The sequence below is a fragment of the Ranitomeya variabilis genome, chromosome 4 (genome assembly GCF_051348905.1).
Source record: "Ranitomeya variabilis isolate aRanVar5 chromosome 4, aRanVar5.hap1, whole genome shotgun sequence".
Taxonomy (NCBI): domain Eukaryota; kingdom Metazoa; phylum Chordata; class Amphibia; order Anura; family Dendrobatidae; genus Ranitomeya; species Ranitomeya variabilis.
In genome coordinates this window covers 346957783-346976348 of record NC_135235.1, presented here as the reverse complement: position 1 = coordinate 346976348, position 18566 = coordinate 346957783, and the positions used below count along the sequence as shown (strand labels likewise).

The 18566-nt window shown below is 47.8% G+C and overlaps 1 long non-coding RNA gene across 1 annotated transcript; it reads left to right on the top strand.

Annotated features, from left to right (window-relative positions):
- Positions 1-1626: 1626 nt before the first annotated feature.
- LOC143768922 (uncharacterized) lies at positions 1627-5925 on the top strand. Its single transcript, XR_013214119.1, has 3 exons — positions 1627-1787; positions 4097-4147; positions 5862-5925. It is a non-coding gene; the product is annotated as an uncharacterized LOC143768922 (long non-coding RNA).
- The last annotated feature ends 12641 nt before the right edge of the window (positions 5926-18566 follow it).

Here is an 18566-nt window from a genome sequence, read left to right as displayed (position 1 = left end):
AAGGGAATAAGCATAACTGAAGGAAACTTAGAAAACTGAAGGAAACTTAGAAAAATTCTGCACTAAGGTGGGGAATCTTACCAACTCCACAAAGAGGATTGCTGAGTGGTTGCGTGCAACTATTCAGTGGGTCTATGGAAGAAAAAGGTATCATGTTAGCCAGTCAATTTCACGATTAAGTCCGTTAGGGCTGAGTGTGTCCAACGTATAAATCCAGTATGTTTCGCGTTGTCTCAACATCTGGATGTGGTTACCACCCCGTCTTGGTCTGTGTACTTTTTCTAACACCTGGAAACGGAGTTGCGATATGTTGTGCCTGGCCTCTTCAGCAGAGCCTAACATTAGCAGTCACATTCACCCCATTGCCTTGACTCTTCATTCCCACAGGACATAATCCCTCATCAGTACCTGTTCAACCCTGAATTGAGACTTTATTCTGCATACTAGGTGGGCTTCCCCTCTCCTTCTTTCTTGCATGCACCTTTAGATTCGGATAGCATCCATTACCACTCTTGGATTGTAGTATACATCTAATACCAGGCTGTCATATACTATTCGATGTCAACCTATGTCATCCCATCATGGAACCCCTTCTTTCATTCCCTTGCTCTATAGATAACCCTCGGTTTTAAATGACTTCAACTTTAGTATACTTCGTTACACAGTCCTACAGAGCCATATCTCTGTACATGAATTGCACCAAGTAACCATGCATATGATGTGTATTATATGATTTTATTTGTTATTGTAAATATTAGATTGTAAATAGCTGTATCTTTATGTTTTTTGCAGCGACGTTGTGACCAAGGCTATGTATTAGCCGAAACGTTATTGACCAGTCGCTTGATTTCACAACCACTAGAAATAAACTTTCACCTGCAAACATAAATTTTTCTTGTACGTGTGCAGTGATCTCTATAACTCAGTGACTTTGGAGCAATTGGTTCCCTTCACTAGCACCGTCATCTCCACTTTTGTTGAGTGCTAACCATCGCTTTTTTTCTGGATTACGTAATTTTTGGTTATAAGCACCAACTGAACACATGTCATCTGAGACACACGTGTACGATGATGCTACAGGATCAACAATCCTGTCCAGAATAAAAACAAAAGCAGATTTCCTACATATACCGAATAGGGATATAAAGACAAGAGATTGGGAAAAGGAGAAAAAGAGACTCATAGCCTACGATCTGCACTGTGCCACCCTTGGGGAGTACCATCGGCAGGGGAAGATACCACGAGGCCTACGGTGTAACCTCCGACCAACTCTATTCTCTGACAACGACCGATACTGCACTACATTTCAAAAAATACTCAACAAGTGTTCCTTTGATATTATTTTACTGACTGTTGAATTCTTACAGGAGGCTATAAAGGAAACGGAAGAAAAAGTCGCAACCATCGAGACGCAGCTGACCTCTACTCTGTCCAGTTCGGAGTTTAATACCTTAAAGAACAAAGTGGACTCTATCTTAGCATCACATCAAAAAAACTTGGAAGAGAGGAAAAGAACGAAATTCCAAAGAGACACCGAGGATTATCTAAACAACAAAGTCTATCGATGGGACGAAACTACCAACAGGCAAACCTTTCGGAGATCGCGTCGCCCAGCACAGAGATTTACAGCCTCCGGGGACTCCTCACCGGCCGGGGGATCCTCTCCTGGGTCCGGAAGCGACGTCGGTGGAACTACAGCAAAAGCGGCTTTTTTAGGCCAAAGCGGTCGCGCACCAGGAGGTCGAGAAGGAAAGGATCGAGAACGCCAGATGACTCTCCGGTCACAGGTAGGGGTCCAAACCTGGTAGTAAATATCTCCGACTATTCTCTCTCCCCCCTTGAGCTAAGGGTGCTTAATAAGGGTCTGTCCTTCTGCCCAACTCCTAGATGGGATTGTTTTCAGTTAGAAAAGGACTTACAGAGTTTTTACCGCAGTATACGTCTCAAAATACATTTTGAGGATAGTCCTCACTCCACTGGGAATACACTAGGCGCAGTACCAGACAGAGACAGGGGGCCACCTATGACGTTAGACTCATTGGGGCTTAGGAACCCCAGCAAGTTCATGCCCCCTAAAACCAACCACGCGGTCGAGACCTTCATAACTCTCTTAGACAGAGACATTAAGGAAACAATCCGTGACCAACGCCTAGGTTTTCTTCCAATTCGACATAACCTGACACCCCTTGAAAAACAAGCACTGACTGCACTCAAGGAAAACAAACATATTGTTATCAAACCGGCAGATAAGGGTGGGGCCACGGTAGTGATGAACAAAAGCAACTACACAGCTGAGATCGAGAAACAACTAGCAGATACCACCACATATAAAAAAATCCAATCAGACCCAGTTTACAACATTCGACGAAAGATTGACAGTATCCTAACGAAACACTCACATACTATTGACGCTAAAACTAAAACATTCCTGATCAATAACCATCCGATAACACCAGTAATTTACATTCTCCCAAAAATTCATAAAAATTTACAAAATCCTCCTGGACGCCCTATTGTGGCATCCACTGACTCAATTCTTAATCCCATATCCATCTACTTGGAGAAAATACTCACGCCGCATACCCACAAAACCAAATCCTTCATCCTCGACACGAGTGACTTTCTTAATAAGATTCAGGACATCAACTCTGTCCCGATTGACAGCATTTTATGCACTTTCGATGTCAACAGTCTATATACCTCTATCAAACACAACACAGGCATAGAGGCGGTTTCCCTTACATTATCTGAAGCAGGAATGGACACACGTTCACAAGAACTCTGTCTTGAATTACTCAATTTGGTCCTCAGGGAAAACTACTTTCTCTTTGGTGACGACTTCTACGTTCAAACATGCGGCACCGCCATGGGCTCCAACATGGCGCCCGCCTATGCTAACCTGTATATGGACCGGTTCGAAAAGGACTTCATCTATACCAACACATTATTCCAACAGTTCGCCCGTCAATGGTATCGTTACATAGACGATATTTTTTGCATATGGCTGGGGGACCATAGTTCCCTAACAGCATTTTACAACACCATTAATGAAGTCCGACCGGAACTCAAATTCTCTATCTCTCATGATATGGAGGCAATCACGTTCCTAGACACCAAAGTTTGCAAAGATGCCAGTGGCACCCTCACCACTGACATCTATACTAAACCCACGGACCGAAATAATCTTTTATTATATAACAGCTGCCACCCAAAATCCACCAGAAACAGTCTCCCTCGATCTCAGTTCAAAAGGGTCTCCAGAATAGTATCTGACCCCACCATCAGACAATCCAGACTACATGAGATGTCCAAAAAATTTGAGGACAGGAATTATCCGGGCACACTTCTCACTACAGAGATGACCAAAGCTCTATCGGTAACCAACTCCCCTTTGACCCCGGTTCCCAAACCATCTAGGCTTCCTTTCGTCCATGGGCACCATCCATCCATGCAGAGAGTCCACAACTTGATCCACAAACAGTGGCCACTTCTTGCTAGGGCATACCCCAAAATAGCGATTTTCAAAAATCCCCCCCTGATGTGCTTACGTAGACCACCCAATTTAAAGGACAAACTGGTCAGGGCCGACTTAGGCTCCTCTAAACAAACCATGACCCGCACACTTAGTGGACAAACCAGAAGGGGCACATTCCCATGCCTGAGCTGCACATGTTGTTCAAACATCATCAAAGGGAGTGAGGTGGTCCATCCCCGGACGGGTAAATCGTATCCAATCAGGGACTACCATACGTGTGAGTCAAACTATGTGGTATATATCATTAAATGCCCGTGTGGCTTACTGTATGTAGGCGAAACAATTCAAACCATCAGAGATAGGATCATAAGCCACAAATCTACAATTAGATGTGGAAAAACCTGGTTACCACTACCAGCACACTTTAAAGAGGCCAGGCACAACATATCGCAACTCCGTTTCCAGGTGTTAGAAAAAGTACACAGACCAAGACGGGGTGGTAACCACATCCAGATGTTGAGACAACGCGAAACATACTGGATTTATACGTTGGACACACTCAGCCCTAACGGACTTAATCGTGAAATTGACTGGCTAACATGATACCTTTTTCTTCCATAGACCCACTGAATAGTTGCACGCAACCACTCAGCAATCCTCTTTGTGGAGTTGGTAAGATTCCCCACCTTAGTGCAGAATTTTTCTAAGTTTCCTTCAGTTTTCTAAGTTTCCTTCAGTTATGCTTATTCCCTTCTAAGTTTCCTTTTGCTCCTATGGTTTGGACTCCTACTCAGTTTATTTTATACCACTATGTACCACATTTACAGTTATTGTATTCTTCCAGCTTGCCTCCCCAGAAAAAGTGGTACTCATAGGTTTCTATTATATTATAATGATGATTCAGTTACCGTTGTAAATGTTTAACTACACCAATCTGTGTCATGCCATTCAGCTGGGTTTGGTTCCATTTAACCATCTCGTTTACCTACCTACGTACGTATTGTATCATTCACCATGTTCCGGATGGAACATGACTTATCTAAATACTATACAGGCTTCACTGTAGGACTCGTTGCCACCACATAAAGACACCTATCTTTCCAACCTGTGCAACATCCGTACATGGCACCCCCGCATTAATATAACATGATATGGTCCCGCTCAGCCTCCTGCCCTTACACACGCATGCGCCATGTCTTCTAATACTTCTCGTACACTCCGGCTCTGCAAACCGGATGTGCGCACGCGCAGATGTCACCGGCACCTCTCTTACTGAGAATGGACTCCATCCCAGTGCGCAGGCGCCGGCGTTCACTAACACTTCCGGTCCCATGTCCCTCTGGCGCTTTATAACTAAGCGCCGACCATGGAGACAGCACCACATGGTCCATACCGCTAGGACACAGGAGTGTCAGCACCGGACCTATTGGGGAGCCCAGACGCCAGCGCCAGTACATACCTAGACACGGACTGTGTCAGGATCTCTACACATCACCGCCAGACGCTGAGCAGACCCCAGAGGGCTCTTTCACTATGTCAGTAACATACTGACAGGCCTCTCGTGGACACATATCGTCTTCAACAGATGAGTATTCTTAGATTCTATCTATCTCATATCAGCTGTTCACAACATATATCTTATATTGCCACCTTGTCTGATAATTAAATACGCAGGGGCGTCGCAACCTTTGGAGTACCTTCTAAAGCATTGTCAATCCTGGACTCCATATTTGCACAGGTCAGATGCTTTCCAAGCCTTACTTGAGCATGGCATCCACAAGACATGTCCTCATTATGATAATTTTCCACAGGCTTTGGGTACGTGACTGCCATCCACTGGATTTTCCTAAGGAGCAATCCTTCAGCCTCAACCACTGGGGTTTCCATGGAAACTACATGGTAATAATCTATAGCACTATTCAGCAGAGCCTAACATTAGCAGTCACATTCACCCCATTGCCTTGACTCTTCATTCCCACAGGACATAATCCCTCATCAGTACCTGTTCAACCCTGAATTGAGACTTTATTCTGCATACTAGGTGGGCTTCCCCTCTCCTTCTTTCTTGCATGCACCTTTAGATTCGGATAGCATCCATTACCACTCTTGGATTGTAGTATACATCTAATACCAGGCTGTCATATACTATTCGATGTCAACCTATGTCATCCCATCATGGAACCCCTTCTTTCATTCCCTTGCTCTATAGATAACCCTCGGTTTTAAATGACTTCAACTTTAGTATACTTCGTTACACAGTCCTACAGAGCCATATCTCTGTACATGAATTGCACCAAGTAACCATGCATATGATGTGTATTATATGATTTTATTTGTTATTGTAAATATTAGATTGTAAATAGCTGTATCTTTATGTTTTTTGCAGCGACGTTGTGACCAAGGCTATGTATTAGCCGAAACGTTATTGACCAGTCGCTTGATTTCACAACCACTAGAAATAAACTTTCACCTGCAAACATAAATTTTTCTTGTACGTGTGCACTTATCTGAGTCCAGGACTGGGGAAAGTCACCAAGGACAGTATGGAACATCTTCTCCTTTTCTACCGGCGGGGAGATTTCAGGGGCCGTGCCCCTCTCTTTTAACTTATCGGGGCAGACCTTAAGGTGATCCCTGAATACCGCTGTCGAAGTCTCTCCCCTGTCCTTGCTGATGAGACAGACCTTTGTGTTGTCGAAGTCGGATGGCAGGATGGTATACGGTTCTGCTTCCCTTTGGTCATCAAGCTTGTGTAATCTCCTCTTTCGTTTAAGTACTTGCTCACCAGGTGACAGGGGAATCGCAGGGGCGTGTTGGTTGTAGTCCCTTTCTTGCTTCTGCCTAGCCTGGGCGAGACTTCTTTCTACACTCTCTTGTACTTCGCGGTACCTTCGCTGCCTTTCTGCATCCCAATCCGCATCCGGCGAGGTATCTTCGGGTACTAGGACCCCCATGTCCAGATCAACGGGTAACCGACTAGATCTTCCTCGCATCAGGTACGCTGGAGTACAGTTGGTGGAACTTACGGGGATGTGGTTGTACATATCCACCAAGTCAGGCAACTTTGTCGGCCACAGGTTCCGTTCCTCCACAGGCAAGGTCTTCAATAAATCGATTACTACCTGGTTCATCTTCTCGCACATCCCGTTGGTTTGGGGGTGGTACGGTGTAGTTCTGATCTTCTTACACCCGTACAACTGGCAGAATTCTTGGAACACTTCCGCTTCGAATGCAGGCCCCTGATCGGTCAGTACTTTCTCTGGGTAGCCATGGGGTCTACAAAAGTGCTGCTGGAAGGCCCTGGCGGCAGTCCTAGCTGTTAGATCCTTGACAGGCACAACCACCAAAAACCTGGAGTAGTGGTCCACGATGGTAAGGGCGTAGATATAGCCCGACCGGCTAGGCGTCAGCTTCACATGATCCAGCGCGACCAGTTCGAGCGGCCGTTTGGTGATGATAGGCCGCAGGGGAGCCCGTTGACTGTCACGGTCCTTCCTTCGCAGACTACATGGACCACACTCTCGACACCACTTCTCAATGGTTCTCTTCATGCCAATCCAATAGAACCTCCCTCGGAGCAGCTTCTCCAGCTTCCTCCATCCGAAGTGTCCGGCTCCATCATGGTAGGCTCCCAGAACCATGGGCGCATCTCGCCTTGGCACCACTATCTGCCACACCAATTCATGAGTACGTGGGTCGATGCTCCTCCTGCACAACTTGCCATCATGGATAAACAGTTTGCTTCTCCCCTTCCACAGCTGTTGAGTTTCTTGTGGATCATCTGGGCCAGGGTGCAACCCAGCCTGCGTCAAGAGTTCCTTCACCTGACGGACCGCGGGGTCACTATCCTGGGTTTCTGCCCATCCGTGGTGGGGCAGGGGATTCAGCGTGGCATCCGGCTGGTTCTTGTGCCTGTTCTTCACATGGTGAGAGTTCTGAGTGGCTTTGGGGCGATGGAAGGCAGGCAGCTCCACCTCTTCAAGTGCCTCCGGGTCTTCTCCCACTTCTGGTAGATTGGGCATTCGGGACAGAGCATCGGCATTGGCATTCTGGTGTCCTGCCCGATATTTGATGGTGAAATCATAGTTGGACAGCCGGGCCATCCACCGCTGTTCCAAAGCCCCGAGTTTGGCAGTACCCAGATGCGTTAACGGATTGTTGTCCGTGAAGACGGTGAATTTCGCGGAGGCCAGGTAGTGCTTAAACCTCTCTGTCACTGCCCAGACGAGGGCCAGGAATTCCAGCTTAAAGGAACTATAGTTGTCAGGGTTCCTTTCTGTGGGACGGAGTTTCCTGCTGGCGTAAGCGATCACCCTTTCTTTGCCGTTCTGAACCTGGGACAGCACGGCTCCTAATCCCACATTACTGGCATCTGTGTACAGCACAAACGGTTGATCGTATTCGGGGTAAGCCAGTACCTCTTCTCCCGTCAGTGCCGACTTCAAACAGGTGAAGGATTCCTCTAGCTCCTCGTTCCAATCAAAGGGGGTTTTCCTCCCCTTGGTCTTCTTTGGTTGGCCCACCAGCAGATTTTGCAAGGGTGCGGCCTTCTTGGTGAAATCCTTAATGAATCTCCGGTAGTAACCTACCAACCCGAGGAACTGCCGGACTTCGTGGAGGTCACTAGGCTTTGGCCAGTCCTTGATCACTGTGACCTTGTCGGGGTCTGGGGCCACTCCTTCAGCGCTCACCACATGGCCCAGGTACTGCACTTTAGGTTTGAGCAGATGACACTTGGACGGCTTCACCTTTAAGCCGAATTTGGACAGGGCTTCAAACACCTCGGCCAGGTGCTTCAGATGGTCTTCGTAGGTCTTAGAGAAGACAATGACATCATCCAAATACAGCAGCACAGTTTCAAAGTTCATGTGTCCTAGGCAGCACTCCATCATCCTTTGGAACGTTCCGGGAGCATTGCACAGTCCGAAGGGCATGTAGTTGAACTCGCAGAGACCCATTGGTGTCGTGAAGGCCGTCTTTTCTTTGTCCGCCTCCGCTACAGGAACCTGCCAGTACCCACTGGTGAGATCTAAGGTAGAGAAGTAGTTAGCAGATTTTAAGGCAGCCAGAGACTCCTCTATCCTGGGCAGTGGGTATGCGTCCTTATGTGTAATGCGATTCAACTGCCTGTAATCAACACACATCCTCATTGTACCATCTTTCTTTTTAACGAGGACTAACGGAGCTGCCCAGGGGCTACAGCTGTCTCTCACCACCCCAGCCTCCTTCATTTCCCGCAACATGTCCTTGGCACACTGGTAATGAGCTGGGGGTACAGGGCGATATCTCTCTTTTATGGGTCGATGATCTCCCGTGGGGATGTGATGTTGGATCCCTTTCACCTGCCCAAAATCTGAGGGGTGTTTGCTGAATACCTGCTCGTACTCGTGTACCACCCTGTAAGCCCCCTGTATTTGATGGGATGGGGTAGAGTCAGTGCCCACATGCAATTCCCGACACCAGTCTTTCGAGTGCTCTGCAGAACCTTTGTTCTCCGCCACGTTTGACGGGACCAAGGGTTCAGGTGTCTGTATTACACTATTATTGACAGTGAACAGTTTGGCGAGCGTGGTATACTTGGTTAGGTGGACCTCTTCCTCCCCACAATTGAGGACACGTACGGGCACTCTCCCCTGTCGGACGTCGACCACCCCCCGGGCTGTCAGAACAGTAGGCCTATTGTCTGAATATACAGGTTCTACCAAGGCCTGGTAGTCCTTACCCCTGAGGCCTATGGCTGCTCGACACCATATTAACATTTCACTCTTGGGAGGTATCGCAATGGGGTTTGAATCACTTACAGTGACACGACCAATCTCACCACCGGTCAGCTCTACCTGCTGTCTCTGCATCAGAGCTCTGATTTCCTTCTGCAGGGCACGTTGCTCACTGTGGCCAGCATTTTCTGCCACCTGTTGCAACAAAACAATCACTTCTGCAAGACAATTTTCTATAACATTAGTACCAAGAGTCATCATGGGATTACATTCTCGACGATCAATATCTACAATCACAATCCCTTGGGCTTTCAATTCCACCCGCCCCACTTTGATGGTGACCTCCTTATACCCCACTTGTGGCAACGGCTGACCATTACTGGCGATTATGGTGAAATCATCGTCAGGGCCACGAGTAATATCAGCGTCCTCCCAATACCGTTTGTAGAGCACGTAAGGTATAGTCGTCACCTGAGAACCGGTGTCCAGCAAAGCATTCAAGGGGATTCCATCAATCACTACAGGGAGAACTGGTCGTCCTCCAATATACTTGGTTCTCCAATGCTGTGGGCCTGACCGTCCTACTCCTGGGGGTTGGCCCTTTGCCCCAGGGGTTGCTCGTTTAAAGGACAGTACCTTGCAAGATGGCCCACCTGGTGACAGCGGCGGCAGATGGGTCGTCCATCCTGGTGGAAGCGATCGTCGGACCGGCTCCTGGTCGGCGGAGTCCTCCTCTGTCGCATCCAAGGGACATCCTCCGGGCTGGAAGCCAACTGGATCTTCTCTTTGGGGGCCTCCTGTAGGGACTGCACCGTCCGGGCCAGGGCAGCAACGCTCTTGGTTAGCTCTTGCATCTGGAGACGAAGTCCTGCAGGGGAGTCGTCCTCGAAGCTCTGGGCGTCGGCCTCCGCGGCAACTGGGGTATCCGATGCCACCTCCTGGTGGTATGTGAGAGCGGGGCACCTGGGTGGTACTGCGCGGCTGGGCTGTCGCTCCTGCAATGCCTGGATAGCTTTATCTTTAAACTGCGCAAAAGTCAAGTCTGGATTTTGCATGGCCAGGAAGTGCAATTGGCCCCGCTGGTGACTGCACAGGAGCCCCTCAATGAACCGCTCCTTCAGGATTTTATCTTCATCCTGCATGCTGCCGGGGTCACTCTGCTTAATGGCCCGCATCGCTTCCTGGAGATTAAGGGCATAGTCCCGTAAGCTATCCTGTGACCTTTGTTTGCATCCATAAAAAGTCAGTTTAATTTCTGTAGCAGTGCGAGTATCAAAGGTGGCTTTAAGCTTGGCAAAAATCTGTTGCGCAGTTCCTTTATCCTCAGCGGGCCAGGATTTCAATTCTCTCAGAGCCGCCCCAAAGAGTTGGCCGGTTATCATATGGACCTTCTGGGGCTCGGTTAGGGGATAGAACTCGAGCAGGCTGCAGAGCCCTTCTTTAAAGTCAGTGAACGTATGCGCCTCCCCAGAGTATCGTGGGAGCCAGGCCGCTCCGGGCAGGTAGGGCATGGAGAAGGGCATTATGGCTTTTGCATTAGTGGCAGTGTCCGACTGGCTGATGGGGGCAGCGGGTTCTGCGGCAGCCAGTGGTGGTATTAGGGCCGCGGCTTCGCCCGCTGCGGGGACCGGAGCTGCCCCTGCGTCCGCGGCTGCGACCGCCACCTCCTCTCCTCCCGACTCGGACATGGCCGTCCCTTCCTCCCACTAACCTGCTGGAGGTCGGAGTTCCTCTTCCGGGATTGGCGCCTCACCGCGCTTTCCGTTCTGCGCTTCTTTTGGCTGATTCCGCCCATGTAGCTAAGGCTCCTCCCTCCGCGCGCGGCAATGGCGAGTTTTGGCGGTAACTTTCCGCGGCAAGCAGTAGCACACAGTTCTCTCAATAAAGTACAGTCCAAGCACGATAAATCACAGTTCTAAGGCACACATGACCTGATTCTTCAGGCTTAAGTAGATCCTGTTCGTGACGCCAAGTTTGGAGCGCCCCCACACCGCCGCAGGGCCGAGGGGTACCCGGAGCCGGGCCTCTAGGTCTCAGTCCTGGGGTTGTCACGGTGGCTAGACCCGGTCCGTGGCCCTGTCTGTCAGTGGGGGACGTCCGGTACAATAAGTGGTGTTAATGGTGTTAATGGTGGTGTAGCGGTGCAGGTCGCGGTAAATAATGAAGACACCAGGTTGCAGTCTCTTTACCTCTTTACTGAAGATGTTGGAGACCTCAGTCCAGAGCGCTGTTAACTGGGTTTTCAGAGACCGGCCGGTCCAACGACACATCAGGAGTTCTCCTCACAGGTGGGAATCAGTATCTACCTTCTAGCGCTGTGTGTTGTAGTTCTTCCCTGCTGAGCTCCCGGGATAGTCCTCACAACTGTTTCTTTCTGTCTCTACTGTTCTTTCTCCGTCCTCCAGGTGATATGGTAGGACGCACCCGTATGACGGGGTAGGCCTGGAGTTCTTCCGGGACCCTAGAGTCGCCCCTCTCCCACAGCTGCCTCCGTTGTCTGCTTAGGTGTTAAGTGAGACAGCCAACCTGTAATTAGCTGTCCTGCCGTGGTTTGCAATGTACTTAAAGTCTCCTACTTGCTCGGCGTTCCGGCCACCGACTGTTTGCGCCTCAGAAGGATGTTGCCTCGGTCTAACAGCAGGACCCCTTCTGGTATTTCTCCTTTTCTGTATTCCCGTTGTTCACTGGTTCGTTCTGCTCTGAGGAGTCTGCCAGGATCCCATCCCTGACAGGTCCTCTCACTAGCTCTTCCCAGCTACTTCTCCCTGTCTTCCTGTCCAACCCCCAGTTTTACCAGAGTTGTGAGGAGTGGCCTACTAGATAGGACCACCCCCCCTGGTGGCCGGAGTGTGAAGTGTGGTGTGAGTGTACCTGGTCAGAGAAACTCCTTAGTGCAATCAGACGTACCATAGCTCCCCATAGTGGCGGAGTCACAGTACTGCAACAACCAGGACTCTGGGGTGCTGCACATGAACCGCACATCCCAAAATCATACGTTGATCTAAAGCCGCTAGGCAAAAATTTAAATACTGAACATGAGGTTTTCAGTTTAACATTCTGATCAGACTGTATGAAGCCCACTGCCCCTTCACGGCAAACCTTGTAGTGGGTCCTAACGCCCTAACGGAGCGGAGCCGTGCGGCGACCACCGCCGCAGCGGCCATGCACCAGCAGGGCGGACGGCCTGTTGCCCCACAGCACCCATGCTGCGAGACTGAGTCCCCAAGACTCCAGACCGCGCCGCCCCACCAGCACAAAGCCACAGCAACAATGGCTGCCACACAGCACCAGCACCAAAATGAAGGGAGCATTTAAACTCACCTTCCTCCAGCTCTTCAGTGAGAGCCAAAATGGGCTTAGACCCCTTACTTTGCAGTCTCCTGCTAATTAAAATCACCTGAGCCAAATGGGAGGAGTGCTGGTCCAAAAAAAGAGACAAGTACATGCTATGTGCAAAAAGAAAAAAAGAGCATGAACCGCACATCCCAAAATCATACGTTGATCTAAAGCCGCTAGGCAAAAATTTAAATACTGAACATGAGGTTTTCAGTTTAACATTCTGATCAGACTGTATGAAGCCCACTGCCCCTTCACGGCAAACCTCGTAGTGGGTCCTAACGCCCTAACGGAGCGGAGCCGTGCGGCGACCACCGCCGCAGCGGCCATGCACCAGCAGGGCGGACGGCCTGATGCCCCACAGCACCCATGCTGCGAGACTGAGTCCCCAAGACTCCAGACCGCGCCGCCCCACCAGCACAAAGCCACAGCAACAATGGCCGCCACACAGCACCAGCACCAAAATGAAGGGAGCATTTAAACTCACCTTCCTCCAGCTCTTCAGTGAGAGCCAAAATGGGCTAGACCCCTTACTTTGCAGTCTCCTGCTAATTAAAATCACCTGAGCCAAATGGGAGGAGTGCTGGTCCATGGATGAAAGCTCCGAATCATTCCCATCCCTAGTGCTGTTGCCTGCTCGCGAATGGTAGAGCTACCTAGTGACCGACAGTGCTATCCTGCACAATTGCACAAGTTGCTGAATCCAGTTAGCAGCGACCGCCAGAGCGGCACCGTGCACAGATCGTGCGCTTTCCTGGCCCTACTTAGGGTGGTTAGTGGCATCCATCAGAGCAGCGCTTCACGCATTCCTGTGGTAAATATTTACTTTAGTTGTTTCCCTGGCACCGCAGTAGCAGTGTTGAGCGCAAGAGATCTAGAGGGACTCTTACCCTGAGTCTTGGGGCAGAGTTCTGTGTTGCCTTGCTTGCGCTCTCTGTGCGGTATCGCGGACCTGTGATGCAACAGGGTTTGCTTCCTTCATACGGGGTGAAGCTAATCCGTATGTGTACTCACATTATGCCGCCATATAGTCCGTCATTACCAAGCAGCAGGTGTCTTAGCTGCATGGTGGACCCCGTACTGCGAGCGCACCTTATATCATCTCTAATTATTATTTGGTGCGTTCCACCAGTCCTAACAACAGTAGCATCTACCATTCCAAGTTTGGCCTTGGAATTACAACAAATGAGACCACAGTGTCAAAAATTAAGCCAACCTCACTTCAAGCAAAGGAGCTTAGGGAGCAATCTGTCGTTATTTGGGACGAAGTAACAATGACTTCCTGTTTTAATATGAACGCTGTGGATAATTTGTTCCAAGACATATGTGGGAAAAAAAGACCATTTGGTGGAAAAGTTTTCATAAACGGCGATGACTTTCGTCAAACCCTACCAATAGTGGTATGTGGAAAAAGGGCCCAAATTGTACAGTCCACCTTTAAATACTCAAAATCCTGGAATCAGTTTTCACGGTACCAGTTACAACAGAATATGAGAACGTCTCAGGACGAAGTTGAGTCCAACTCATGGTTACTGAAACTTGGCAATGGAGAGTTGTCAAATGTATATGGTCTACCAGAAGACAAAATTGAAATCCCAAATTCTTTTATTGAAGAGGGTGACTTGATTACAGCTATTTTTGGTGACTCAATTGAGATTACCGATGCAACGGTAGAAGCAATTGCCAATAAAGCAATTCTTACGCCATTGCATGATGACGTTCACGCCTTGAACAACAAAATTCTTAGTCAAGTTCAAGGTGAACACTCAACATATCGCTCCGTCGACACAATTACGGAAGAGGAGGGTGTGATTCTCACAGATTACCCTGTAGAGTTTTTAACTCTTTGATTCCCACTGGGATGCCTCCTCATGAACTAAAGCTGAAACCTGGAGCTGTAATTATGCTCCTGCGTAATCTTAACAGAAAGAGTGGCCTTTGTAATGGCAAAAAGGCTTTATGTCAAAAGCTTAAAAGCAAACGTTATTCATGCCGTTGCTTTAAATGGAAAAGCAAAGGGTCAGACAGTTCTTATTTCAAGAATTGACCTGATTTCCAAAGATAAAAACTTGCCAGTCCAGATGTGACTGCATCAGTTTCCTGTCATGTTGGCTTTTGCAATGACAATCAATAAATCTCAGGGACAGTCCTTGGATATTGTAGGAATTTATTTGCCTCTCCCAGTGTTTTCACATGAGCAGTTATATGTGGCTTTCTCCAGGGAAAGGAAAAGCCAACAAATAAGGGTCAAAACATTCGAGACACAGAAGCAAGGTAAACTTATACTTAACGTTGACAAATGGTTTCCTGTCAATGGTGTGTACAAGAAGTCTTTTATTAAGCTTTTTAACAATTGTAAAAGCCAAAAAATTTTGTACACAAAAGTGGGACTAACTCCTAGCCACGGTCTACGGACCAAGGGGGAGATCCCAAGTGCGCTCAACCATGTGAAATAGCTTACGCTCAGGAACATTGACGAATAGCGCTATCAGACAGCTCTACCGGTTCATTTCCTTTAGGAATAGGGCTATGGGATAGCTCTACCCGTTCACTTTCTTCATGGATAGTGCTATCGGATAGCTCTACCCGAACAGTATTAACTACAGAGCTTTTTCATACACAAGGTAGGAGTGCCAGAAGAGGTACACCAGGTATTTATGTTTGCTATTAGTCTGCACATATGCCAGTCTGGTGCATGAGTACAGCCCATTACGAGGTCAGTCTGCTGCGTGGTTACACCCCATTGCGTGGTTCGTAATCACAGCGCACGCCCGAAGAGCACGCCATCACTTGTGTATATATATATATATATATATATATATATATATATATATATATATATATATATATATATATACAGTATATATATATATATATATATATATATATATATATTTATATATTTCTGTATTCTTTAGGTATGGTCAACATGTTGGTTGCTTTTACCATAATAACTAATAACTTACGTTTTATTTTTCTTTTAATTTCTTAGGTTCCAATCTGTGGTTATACATATATCTTTTTCTCGTGCCAATTGGATGGATGAATTTAAAAAAATACGGACCAGATTCCGTCACCTCAATTTTGTTGGACTTTTTATTTATTTATTTATTAAGTATACTATACATGAATTTTACATATTTATATTTTGGACCAGATTTAGTTGTATTTATTTTTTGGGAATTTTTTTATTTATTATATCTGTATCATTTCTATATATTTTTGCCTAATTTTTTTTATAGCAAATTATGCAATTATGCATTCACTAGTATTATCAATTATTTGTCTATTATTATTTAAATACCTCTTCATGAACTTCATATTTTATTATTCATTACCTTTATAATTATTTGGATGCATGCATGGTGTCACGATATGGTATGAAATATCATAAGTTTAGTTCTCTTGTCAGCCCAGGATGTGGGCTAAGAAACCCCCCTTGTCTTTTACTTCAGAGTTGAGCTTGCCGTGCCAATGTATGTGAGAGGGGAGTTTTATTGAAGAAAGGAATTTACGACCGGCATTTCCTGCCGGGTAAGCTCTTGTCCAAGCTATCACTGGAATGGAAACTTCTAGAACACATGGAAGTTCTTTGTTCCATTTTTGTAAGATATTAGGCGAACGATTTAAAATACGAACACCAAAATATATCGTCATAATCACACTCGGAGGATCTACGCATCACTCTAAATACGGGCATCTAACTCCATCTGGTGAAGAAGTAGGGATTTCTCTGTAAATATGTATCCCAGACAGGGCATATTTGATCTTATTAGAAAGCCCACGTTACTCCGAGATGAATGCTGGTTAAGTTAGGACTATGATAGGTTCAGCAGCGGAATTACAAGTCTTAGAAAGATTTAGCTTATACTTAGTCAGAATGACGAGAGAGGAGGGGTTGGGAAAACCAGCCCTTTCTGTGAGGTCACAGGCTGTAGGTTATAAAGTTGCTGGCAGGCTTCCAGGGGGGAAGTTGTGAGTTTTTACCTGAAGCGACCAGACTGCGAGTGCAAATGCACTGGGATAGATGGAAAGTTCTCCTAGCCTGTTGCCTGCAATGCAATGATCTGAGAATATGAGAGTGTTACCTTTTCTTCATTTAATCCTTTTATTTTTATAATTACCTTGTACATATTTGCAATTGTCTCATTTGTAACATCTTTGTAAAATATTTTATAAACACTGCCTAAAAATCATTTATGGGGTATAATATTTAATACTAGTTCGTTCTTCCTGCCCTAAACCGTACCCTGTCTCTGAAGGGAATTACGCTACTGTTTTGGGGTTAGCTCCGGGCCCGTTTAATCGGAGCTGGTGGCGGCACTACCGTGTGCAGGCCTTTGGGTGACATTGCAGCGACTGTGGCTTGATAATTATTGTTCCTGCCTGAGTGGGAGTAGTTATCGCGTCGCTGCAGCGCACCCAATAGCCAGTACATAGCAGGCAGCCTTTCCGGCAACTAATTACCCAGGGTGCAGTACCTAATCTGACCTGAGAGTAAGGGGGGCGCCAGAGAGCTGCAAGTGTTAAGTGGAACTGTAAGCGGGATAGACACAAATCCCTGCAGTTCATGGTATATTGAAGAGCAGTGGGATACCTAAAATAAGCCCCTGCTGTAAACTAAGAGGTCAATAGCCTCGTGTGTGTTTTTTCATCACATTGTGGCAGTGGAGGGATAACTAGGATAAGCCCCCTGCACATGTGATAGCCGTCTGTTGGTTTAAAGTCACCCCAATCCGTGACATATTGTGGGCAGCGGCTAAGGGATCTTGACAGTCACGGTGTGAATCTTGACATATTGGTGGCAGCAGTGGGATATTAGAGCATTAGTGATTTGGTTTGAGCAATCATTCCTCTCACTAAACACTTGCAGAAAGTTCTTGCGAGAACTCAGCGCAAATAAGTTTGGAGAACGAACTCAGTGTTTATTAGTTGTGAGACAATTGTGTACTGGTAATTATCCCTTCCCTTTCTCTTCGTTTTTCTATCCTATCTTTTATTTGGCAACCATGGCTGCGAAAGGAGAAGCCTGGTACGCCCAGCAGAAGAGGGACGCTCTTGCTGGGATATGCACGTATCATGGCCTGAACCCCCACAGCATGACCAAGACTCAAATGGTCGCTGAACTGGTGCAACTCGAAGCAGACCAAGCCAGGCTACAGAGCCCAGAGGCCGCAGAAGCCGGCACAAGCGAACATGGTGCTGCAGCAGAGGTCCAACCACTGAATACGGGCCCTACTGGCAACCAAGGGGGCGCAGACCTCCTCCTGCAGCTGGCTCTGCAACAATGCTCCGCAGATGACCTGGACCGACGTCTGCAGCTGATCCAGCAATACCAAGAGAGAGCCGAGCGAGAGGCCCAGGCCCAGCGAGCCGAGCGAGAGGCCCAGCGAGCCGAGCGAGAGGCCCAAGCGCAGCAGGAGTACCAGCTGCAGATGGCCCAACTGCAAATGCAGGGGTCGTCCCAGAGCCGTGAGCCCAGCAGCGCTCAGACACCAAAGCCCCGGCCCGACCACTTTCCGGTTATGGAAAAGGATGGGGACTTGGACACTTTTCTGCGGGCCTTTGAGAAAGCCTGCAGACAGTACCAGCTGCCTACACAAGAATGGGCATGATACCTGACACCAGGGCTGAGAGGAAAAGCTCTGGAGGCGTTTGCTGCCCTCCCTCAAGAACAAGATGGTGACTATGAGGCCATCAAGCAGGCTCTGATAGCCAAGTACCAGCTTACACCCGAGGTGTACCGTAAAAAGTTCCGGACCCTCCAACGTGGCAAACACGACAGTTACAGTGATGTGGTGCATGGACTGGGGACCCACTTTGACCAGTGGACCCAAGGACTGTCAGTGACCACCTTTGCACAGCTGCGAGACCTGATGATCAAAGACCAGTTCTTCCATCTTTGCCCAACTGAGGTGCGACAGTTCGTGATGGACAGAGAACCCAAAGACGTGACGAAAGCAGCGCAGATTGCCGATGCCTATGAGGCCAACCGTAGATCGGAAGTGCGGAAGCCAGTCACCACCAGCTGGAGAGGG